Source organism: Pan paniscus, chromosome 4 (genome assembly GCF_029289425.2).
Source record: "Pan paniscus chromosome 4, NHGRI_mPanPan1-v2.0_pri, whole genome shotgun sequence".
Classification (NCBI taxonomy): domain Eukaryota; kingdom Metazoa; phylum Chordata; class Mammalia; order Primates; family Hominidae; genus Pan; species Pan paniscus.
In genome coordinates, this window is record NC_073253.2 from 175,690,821 (window position 1) to 175,700,254 (window position 9,434).

The following is a 9,434-nucleotide window of genomic DNA, read 5'->3' on the forward strand; positions in this document are numbered from 1 at the left end:
ATGGGCAAAGGATCTTAATAATTTCTCCAAAGAAGATGTGCAAATGGCCAAATCAGCACATGAAAAGATGCTCAGCGTCATTATCCACCAAGGAAATGCAAATGTAAGCCACGAGATACCACTTTATTCCAACTAGGATGAGCATAAGCAAAACAATGGAAAGTAAACATTGTTGGCAAAGATGTGGAGAAATCAAAGAGTTCTCATCTACTGCTGGTGGGAATGGTAAGTGGTACGGTCACTTTAAAAATATTATGGCACTTCCTCAAAATGTTAAACATCAAGTTACCATATGACCCAGCAATTTCCCTCACAGGCATACGTAGATCCAGGAGAAGTGAAATGAAAATGTAGGTCCACACAGAAATGTGTGCCCAAATGCTTATAGCAGCATTATTCAGAATAACCCAAAGAGGGAAACAATTCACATGTCCATCAACTAGTGAATGATAAATAACACGTGGTGTATTCACACGGTGGAATATTCTCACATGATAAGAAATGAGGTATAACAGAGGAATCTTGAAAACATCATGCTAATTGAAAGAAGCCAGTCAGGGCCGGGCGCGGCGGCTCACACCTGTGATCCCAGCACTTTGGGAGGCCGAGGTGGGCGAATTACCTGAGCTCAGAACTTCCAGACCAACCTGGGCGACGTGATGAAACTCTGTCTCTACGAAAATACAAAAAAAACGTAGCCAGGCGTGGTGGCGGGCGCCTGTAGTTCCAGCGACTCAGGAGGTTGAGGCAGGAGAATCGCTTGAACCCAGGAGGCAGACCTTGCAGTGAGCTGAGATCGCGCCACTGCACTCCAGCCTGGGCGACACAGCAAGACTCTGTCTCAAAAAAAAAAAAAAAGCTAGTCTCAAAAAAACTCACATATTATACTAGTTCATTTGTATGAAATGTCCAGAGTGGGAAAATATGTAGAAAGTAGATTACTGGTTGTTTATTGGTTTGGGTGGGGGAGGGATGGAAGCATGAGGGAGTGTTACCTAAAGAGTGTGGGGTTTCTTTCTAGTGACAGAAACATTCTCCTGATCACAGGGTCAGGAGTTCAATTGTGCTGATGGTTGCACCACTCTGTGAAGATACTGAAAGCCACATTAAGTATATGGTATGTGAATTATATCTCAATAAAGTTGTTACCAAAAAATTGACAGCACAGTGTACACAGGTTAAATAGTTAAGAAATACATAAACACTACAATCAATGTGGCATTTTACCCTGAACAAGACCTCAAGGCTGCTTGTTAAAGTGGTTTTGGAAGGGCTGTAGCTTATGGTTTACTGTGAGGTGGTGGAAGGGAGGTTGTATGAAACTCGGTTGGGTGGAAGTTTGTCTGGCCAAATGTGCACGGCTGTGGCTCGTCCCACACCCAGCTGGAAGTGTGCGCGTGTGCTTTCTGCACACTTCTACGTTGCTTGAGCAGCTGGACTGGGCATAATGTTCTGCATGCACTTAGTGTGTTTTGCAAATGAAATCATGCATGAACAAATGCGAAAGTCACATTATGCTCAAATTCCCTCCAATATGTCAGTGCATTGAATAAAATGCCAATATTTATTTATTTAGAGACGGAGTTTTGCTCTTTTCACCCAGGCTGGAGTGCAGTGGCGCGATCTCGGCTCACTGCAACCTTGGCCTCCCAAGTTCAAGTGATTCCCCTGCCTCAGCCTCCTGAGTAGCTGGGATTACAGGCGCTTGCCATCATGCCCAGCTAATTTTTGTTTTACATTTTTTTCTGTTATTGTTGTTGAGACGGAGTCTTGCTCTGTCACCCAGGCTGGAGTGCAATGGTGCAATCTTGGCTCACTGCAACCTCTGCCTTCCAGGTTCAAGTGATTCTCCTACCTCAGCCTCCGAAGTAGCTGGAATTACAGGTGCCCGCCACCACGCCCAGCTAATTTTCCTATTTTTGGTAGAGACAGGGTTTCGCCATGTTGGCCAGGCTGGTCTTGAACTCCTGACCTTAGGTGATCCACCTGCCCTGGCCTCCCTAAGTGCTGGGATTATAGGCATGAGCCACCGTGCCTGGCCCTAATATTTAAAACAAGTATTATAGCATAACTGGCTGTGGCTGTATGCTTATATTTAAAATGTCTCTTGGCTTAAGAAAAACAGACCGACAATCTTCGACTTTAGTCCATTTACATTTAATGTAATTACTGATATATTTGGGTTGACATCTACCATATTACTATTTGTTTTCTATTTGTTTCATCATTCTGTGGTTCATTTATTCCTTCTTTCTTACAGTTTATGGATCCATCAAGTTTTTTATTATTTTATTTTATTTTATTTTTTCTCTTCTATTAATGTGGTAGATGGCAAAGATGGCCACCATGCCTCACTTCTTATATTCATGCACTTTTACAATGTGCGTTTGTAGCTTCTCCTGTTAAGGATGGAAGTCAGGGGCCGGGCGCGGTGGCTCACGCCTGTAATCCCAGCACTTTGGGAGGCCGAGGTGGGTGGATCACAAGGTCAGGAGTTCGAGACCATCCTGCCTAACATGGTGAAACCCCATCTCTACTAAAAATACAAAAAAATTAGCTGGGCGTGGTGGCGGGTGCCTGTAATCCCAGCTACACGGGAGGCTGAGGCAGAAGAATTGCGTGAACCCAGTAGGTGGAGGTTGCAGTGAGCTGAGATCTCACCACTACACTCCAGCCTGGGTGAGAGAGAGACTCTATCTCAAAAAAAAAAAAAAAGAAAAAAGAAAAAAAAAGGAATTGAAGTCAATTTCTCCTCCCTTTGAAAAAGAAACGGCCTCTTAGCCATGTTAATTTAATTCAGCAAAAGTGACAATGTGAAGACCTTGTCCCTTTAAAATCTTACAACATTGCCACTTGGTGGTAGACAAAGAAATACTTTTGCTTTGAACTCTGAAAAAGTTAAGCTTGGAGGACTCAGACCACAGAGTTTACAAAATGAAGGCATGAAGTGGGAAAGGAAGCAGCTATGGCATAAGAGCCATTTCCCCTGGGAAAGTTGTGCCATAGGGACACAGGAAGAAGAGAACGAGACAGGACCCTAGCAGCAGGCAGATGAGGCCTGGGTCGTCTGAGGGACTCTGTGTCCCCAGTACTTGGGCCTTGGCCCAGGAAGACACTAGGCGTGTGACAGCGGGCGGAGGACAGCTCAGGCTGTGGAGGCAGTGCTTTGTGTGTTTGAAGCTTATCACGTGAGCACTGCACAGAACCCTACACCCAGCACACGGCTGGAGCACCTGCCCCATGGACAGCAGACATTTGAGGGCCAAGGGAAATGGCCACAGCGATAGGCCCAAGGAGGCCTCCCAGAGAAAGCCCTGCTCAGTGCAGGCCGGGCAGGCTGGAAAGGGGTCTCTGGGCCAGTCCCCACAGCACACACCTGGCAGAACGTCAGACAGGCCACACTGAAATGGCCAAAGACAGAGGAGACCTCAATCCTTCCTGGTGCTGGAGAGTGAACTTCGGGGAGCCTGTGCAACGTCCAGACTGGGATCACTCAGAGAGGCAGGGAGACAATGAGGGTGGGGGGAACCTTGACACTCCAGCCGTTGACCCGAGGGAGCCCGTGCTATCCTGGGAGGCGCTGCGATCTAATCTAGAAACAGCTGAACAAACTGTAGGCACAAGTTTGTTTGTTGACACTATCTGTGGAAATGAGGGATGGTGTTGACAGCAATTTCATTCATTGATGGACAAAGAACTTCTGTGCCTCTGAGTTGTAGTGTGTAAATGTCAAAACCTCCACATTGATGTGAGAGAGGAAAAAGCCCCAGGAGGGGTTTGGTCACATAATAGACTACGCAGAGCGGACTCCCAGACGGCCGTGGAGCGAATGTGGTTGGTTTTTGGGTACTGAGGTGGGGAGATGGCCAAGAGCTATCGTTGGGTGAAAAAGGCAAGTGACAGAACTAGAGGGGCAGTGTAATCCCTTCCAGTGAGAAAGAGGAGAGAAAGCAGAAAGGAAGGGAGGAAGGGAGGCAGGCAGGCTACAAGGAATGAATCTGGGGGCCTGCCAGTTAAGCCATCTGCCCTGTGGTCAGGGCAGCTGCTGGCCCGGGCTCAGGGTGCCCCTCTGAATGAAGGAAGAGGAAGACCCAGACAGCACCCCACGGCCCAACCTCATTCCATCCCCACAACTCAGGGCACGCCTGTGGCTGACTTCCTTCCTCCTGAAATCGGCCCCCCTGGGGATAGGAGCCCATCCTCAACCATCCAGGGCTCTGTGGGAAACAAGGTTTGAGTCCTTCTTCGTGGCTCTGGGGACAGAGTCAGATACCATGCGCCAAAGGTTCAAGATGGTTCCATTTTATTTGAAGCAACGTGTTTCTGAAGATCCTACACAATTCTATATGTACATTTATCAAAACTAACCTTTCACTTAGGGGGTGTGTGTGCGCACGTGTGTGTGTGTATGTGTGCGTATGTGTGTGTGTATGTGTATGTGTGTGTCTATGTGTGTGTATGTGTATGTGTGTGTATGTATGTGTGTATGTGTGTGTCTATGTATATGTGTGTATGTGTATGTGTGTATGTGTGTGTATGTGTGTGTCTATGTGTATGTGTGTATGTGTATGTATGTGTATATGTGTGTATGTATGTATATGTGTATATGTGTGTATGTGTATGTGTGTATGTGTGTGTCTGTGTATGTGTGTGTATGTATGTGTGTGTCTGTGTGTATGTGTATGTGTGTATGTGTGTCTGTGTGTGTATATGTATGTGTATGTGTGTATGTGTATGTGTGTATGTGTGTGTATGTGTGTGTATGTGTATGTGTGTGTATGTGTGTATGTATGTGTGTATGTGTGTGTGTATGTGTATGTGTGTATGTGTATATGTATGTGTATGTGTGTATGTGTGTGTATGTATGTGTGTGTATGTGTGTGTATGTGTGTGTATGTATATGTGTGTGTATGTGTGTGTATGTGTATGTGTGTGTGTCATACCTTTCCACTTGAAGACCGTCTTTCATTTTCTCCACGACCCTGTGTCTTCTACCTCACAGATTCTCAGACATTGACTTGTTAGAGTTTCTCAGCTCTGGCACCAGCGCTGCTACTTAAAGCATACCCATCTCTCACTGTGATAAGCGCCAAAAAGCAGTGTGCCCACGGAAAGCACTTGCAGAAGTGAGGTGCTGGGATTGAAGCTACTGAGGAAGCAACGGTGCCAACAATTTGCTGACTGCTTCCATGGCGCCACCGTGTGGCCATGTTGTGCCATGTGTCCACACGCCTGAGACCTGTCATCTTTAAGATCACTCCTGCAAGTAATTTAAAAACAAATTTGAAGTGAGACAGATTATCTTCAAAAATTGTGCACAAAGTGAGGCCTTATGAGCGGTTTTAGCATGCAATTTTAAATTCACATAATTTACCCATATAGAAAATAATAACACACCAGGAGAAATTAGAGCTTAGTTACAGGAAAAGCCGTGCCGACCTCGGTGTGGCTAGAGGGCCAGTCTTCTTCTTTCCCACCTGTGGTGGGATGCTTGGACCCAGAGAAGAGAACCTCTCTTCAGAGCAGGTGGCAGCTCCAGTCATGGTGGTTGTGCTGGACGGATGCTGACTGCGAGCCAGCCTCTCTGTGGAGTGCTGCGTGCATGTACTTGTTTACTTATTCATTCTGTAGTTATTTATTTTGCTCCTATATGGCAGGCACTCAGGATAGAGGGGTGAATGAGAAAGAGGTTCTTGCTCCTGTAAAATCTATTGGCTTCCCTCCAAGGAATGTACTATGTTTTTTGTTTGTTTTTAGAGACGGAGTTTTGCTCTGTCGCCCAGTCGAGTGTAGTGGCACAATCATGCCTCACTGCAACCTCAACCTCCCTGGCTCAACTTCCTCTCACTTCAATCTCCCTGGAAGCTGGGACTACAGGTGTGCACCAGCATGCCTGACTAATTTGTTTATTTTACGTTTTTGTATAGACAGGGTTCTTGCTATGATGTCCAGGTTGGTCTCAAACTCCCAGGCTCAAACAATCGTCCTGCTTAGGCCTCTCAAAGTGCTGGGATTACAGGTGTGAGCCACCGCGCCCAGCCTGTAAGAGTTCACTTGTAAGAAATGTCCAGAAAAGACAAATTTATAGAGATAGACAGTACATTTGTTGTTACCAGGGCCTGTGGGTGAGAATGGGGACTGACTGTGCAAACGGGCATTGAGTTTTCTTTTTGGGCAAATGGAAATGTTATAAAAGTCAGATTTTGGTCCTTCCACACCCACCCCAATTTGGGCCTCCCGTCTGGATTACAGGAAACTCCTCCTCCTCCTCCTTCGACTTCTTGGATACTGAAGCCTGGGCTGAAGAACCTTTTTCCTTCTTTGCCCCATGGCCGCCTGTTACCTCTCCCCAGCCAGAGGCAGCTTGCTTGGCTCCTGCTGACCCCGGCGGGGAGCCAGGTGCCTTGGGTGTCAGCTCCCGTACTGGCTGTGACGGCTCTGAACTCGGCACCTGCTGACTGGGGTAAGGCTCTGGTGATCCTGGGCCCGGGTATAGGTGCTCACGCCACCCCCACCCCCCGGGTCAGCTCCTCTGGACCCTGGGCCCACTCGGAGGCTGGTTCTCCCTGGCCCTGAGAACACCGTGGTGCCTCCTCACTTGGCTTTGACTGACATTGTGGGGATTCAGAGCTAGACTCTCGCTGTCTTTGAGGTGACTCCTGGTGTAGATCTTGCTGATGCTCGGGGGACCCTGGGCTTGGCTCTGGCTGCCTTTGTGGGGGACCCCCAAACCTTTGCACCCTGATGCAGACTGGGTGATCCTGAGCTCGTCTCTGGCTACCTTTGGGGGGACCCCAGGCCAGCGTGCTGCAACATGTGGAAGACCCAGGCTTCCTTGTTTCTTCTGGGTTGGACTCAAACTCCACAAGGGCCAATCTCGCCCATGAAACTGAGGTGAGACTCTCACGCCATGAGATCCACGGCCAAGCCACAAAGTTTCGAAACCCCTGCACACGTACACCGCACCCCCTGCCCCACCCCAGAGAACGACTTTTGATTCCTAGTTCCCAAAGGCTCTCAGGGACCAGGCCTGGTGGCTCATGCCTGTAACCCAGCACTTTGGGAACTCAAGGCTCGAGGATTACTTGAGGATAGGAGTTCGAGACCAACCTAAGCAACATAGTGAGACTCTGCCTCTGCGAAAAAAAAAAAAAAACCCAAAAAACAAAACAAAACAAACCAAGAAACCTCTCCCAGGGCCAGCACCCACTTTCCTTTCTCCTCTGGCAGTTTATGGCAGTGCCAGTATCCGTGTGACCCCGCCAGCCCTGAGTGTTTTTTTTTTTATTTTTTATTTTTTTGAGACGGAGTCACACCCTGTTGCCCAGGCTGGAGTGCAGTGGCCCAGTCTCGGCTCACTGCAAGCTCTGCCTCCCAGGTTCACGCCATTCTCCTGCCTCAGCCTCCCGAGTAGCTGGGACTACAAGTGCCCACCACCACGCCTGGCTAATTTTTTGTATTTTTAGTAGAGACGGTGTTTCACCATGTTAGCCAGGATGGTCTCGATCTCCTGACCTTGTGATCTGATCTGCCTGCCTTGGCCTCCCAAAATGCTGGGATTACAGGTGTGAGCCACCGCACCCGGCCTGGTGTTATCTATTTTTAAAACGTTTCCCTGTCTGAGAGGGAAGACATTATTCCATTGCTCCAGTTTGCCCATTAGCCCTGCACACCCCAAGCCTCCTCTGATTTGCCTGCTTGGCTGCTGAATGTCACCAGCCTTAAGGTTCTCCCGTCACTGAGGCCAGCATGCGCTGACCACCAGGAGGCACTGCTCCCCTGCCAATGTCCTCTGGTCGCACCTGCTCCAGGACACTCAGCTGCGTTTCCGAGCCAAGGCTGCAAAGTTCCACGCCGGCTTTACGATCAGTAAAGGGCATCAATACCCTGAGACAGGAACTCGGGTTTTTAAGGCGTTTTTGTCGCTTCCAGCTCGGTTTCACCTGTGGTCAGTTGGAGCCAGGGTGGGGAATCTGCAGCTTGCAGAGGGGACCACTGCGCCTCCTGCCTGAGGCGGGCTGGGGGGTCGTTGTCCTCGCAGCGTTAAGGCGAGTCTGGGACAGGACCCCGGCACCGCCTCCGGATCTGTGGCATCCTCCAGGACTCCGGCGCAGGACGCGCTCCAGGAGCCGCTCCTTCAGGGCCTCCAGTGCGCGCAGTCCGGGCGCCGGACGAGCTCCTTTATCAGAAAGCGCAGCCGCAGAGCCCGCGTGTGCGCGATGTGGCTGCGGGTGGGAGCGGGCGGCGGGCCCGGGACACCGCGGCCACTGTTCCAGCCCCGCCTGGGCCGCCTGACCGCGGCTCCGCTGCGCCGCAGCCCCGCGCCCCTCTGGCTCCTGTTCCCGGGCCCGGGGAGAAAGCGGCGGGGCGCGCCTGGGCCCGCGCGGGTGCGAACGCGAGGTCTTTCCTGGGTGCTCCCAGGTCGGAGGGTTCCCAGGGCGGGGGCCATCAGGGTGGCGAGGCAGCCGGCAGGGACCAGCCTCCGCTAGGACCGCGCTCGTGGAGCGGGGAGGCTCCTGGCTCACGTCATCTCCTGCTCCTCACAGATGCGGGAGGAAAGACGGAGGCTCCCAGGGCCCGGTTAACTCGCTCTATTGACAAAGAACCTCCTGGACCGGACTCCAGCCAGGCCCCTCTGAGCCCCGTTCTCATCAGGCCCCAGCCTTGGCCTATGGAGACTTGAGCAGACACTAGCAGTTACCAGCGCTGGAGGCCACACCCCTCAGATAACTCGGGCGCCCCTTAATTACCTGCCTGAGAAAACTGGATGCTGCCAAAGGGATGTAGTTTGTTCTGGCTGGCACCTGGGACAAGGCCTCTGTCTCCCGTCCCTCTGGGAGGATGACAGTTTCCAGACCGGGAGCAGCACTGGGGCCAACAGCACTCAACCAACCCTTTGCAATTTGTCACCTTCCTGACTCTACTGAGCGCCCCCCAACCCCTTCCTTATTGCCTCATTCTCCCTTTGAAACTCAAAGTCACCTCTACAAATCCAAGTTCAGTCCAGCTCCGGCTGGACTCTTGCCCAGTGCAACAGTTGGTACTGACGAAAATCTTCCCTTACCCCTGTAATTGGAGCCCGGTTTTGTTTCTCTTTGACAGGTGGCATAGTGAGTGGTAGAGTCAGGATCCAACCCACTTCTGCCTGAACAACGCCCCTCCCTCTTTCAGACCATCCTCCAGCTTCTACTTGACCCCCCCCTTCAACCTGTAAATCTCAGTCACCAACTAGAATCACTAGCCACCAACTGGAATCGCTAGTCACCAGCTGGAATCGCTAGTCACCAGCTGGAATCGCCAGTCACCAGCTGGAATCGCCAGTCACCAGCTGGAATCGCCAGTCACCAGCTGGAATCGCCAGTCATCAGCTGGAATCGCCAGTCACCAGCTGGAATCGCCAGTCTCCAGCTGGAATCGCCAGTCACCAGCTGGAA

General features: G+C 50.5%; 1 pseudogene; it reads right to left on the reverse strand.

Annotated features, from left to right (window-relative positions):
* Positions 1–4,286: 4,286 nt before the first annotated feature.
* Positions 4,287–7,880, reverse strand: LOC100969797 (coiled-coil domain-containing protein 86-like; annotated as a pseudogene).
* Between the last annotated feature and the right edge of the window lie 1,554 nt (positions 7,881–9,434).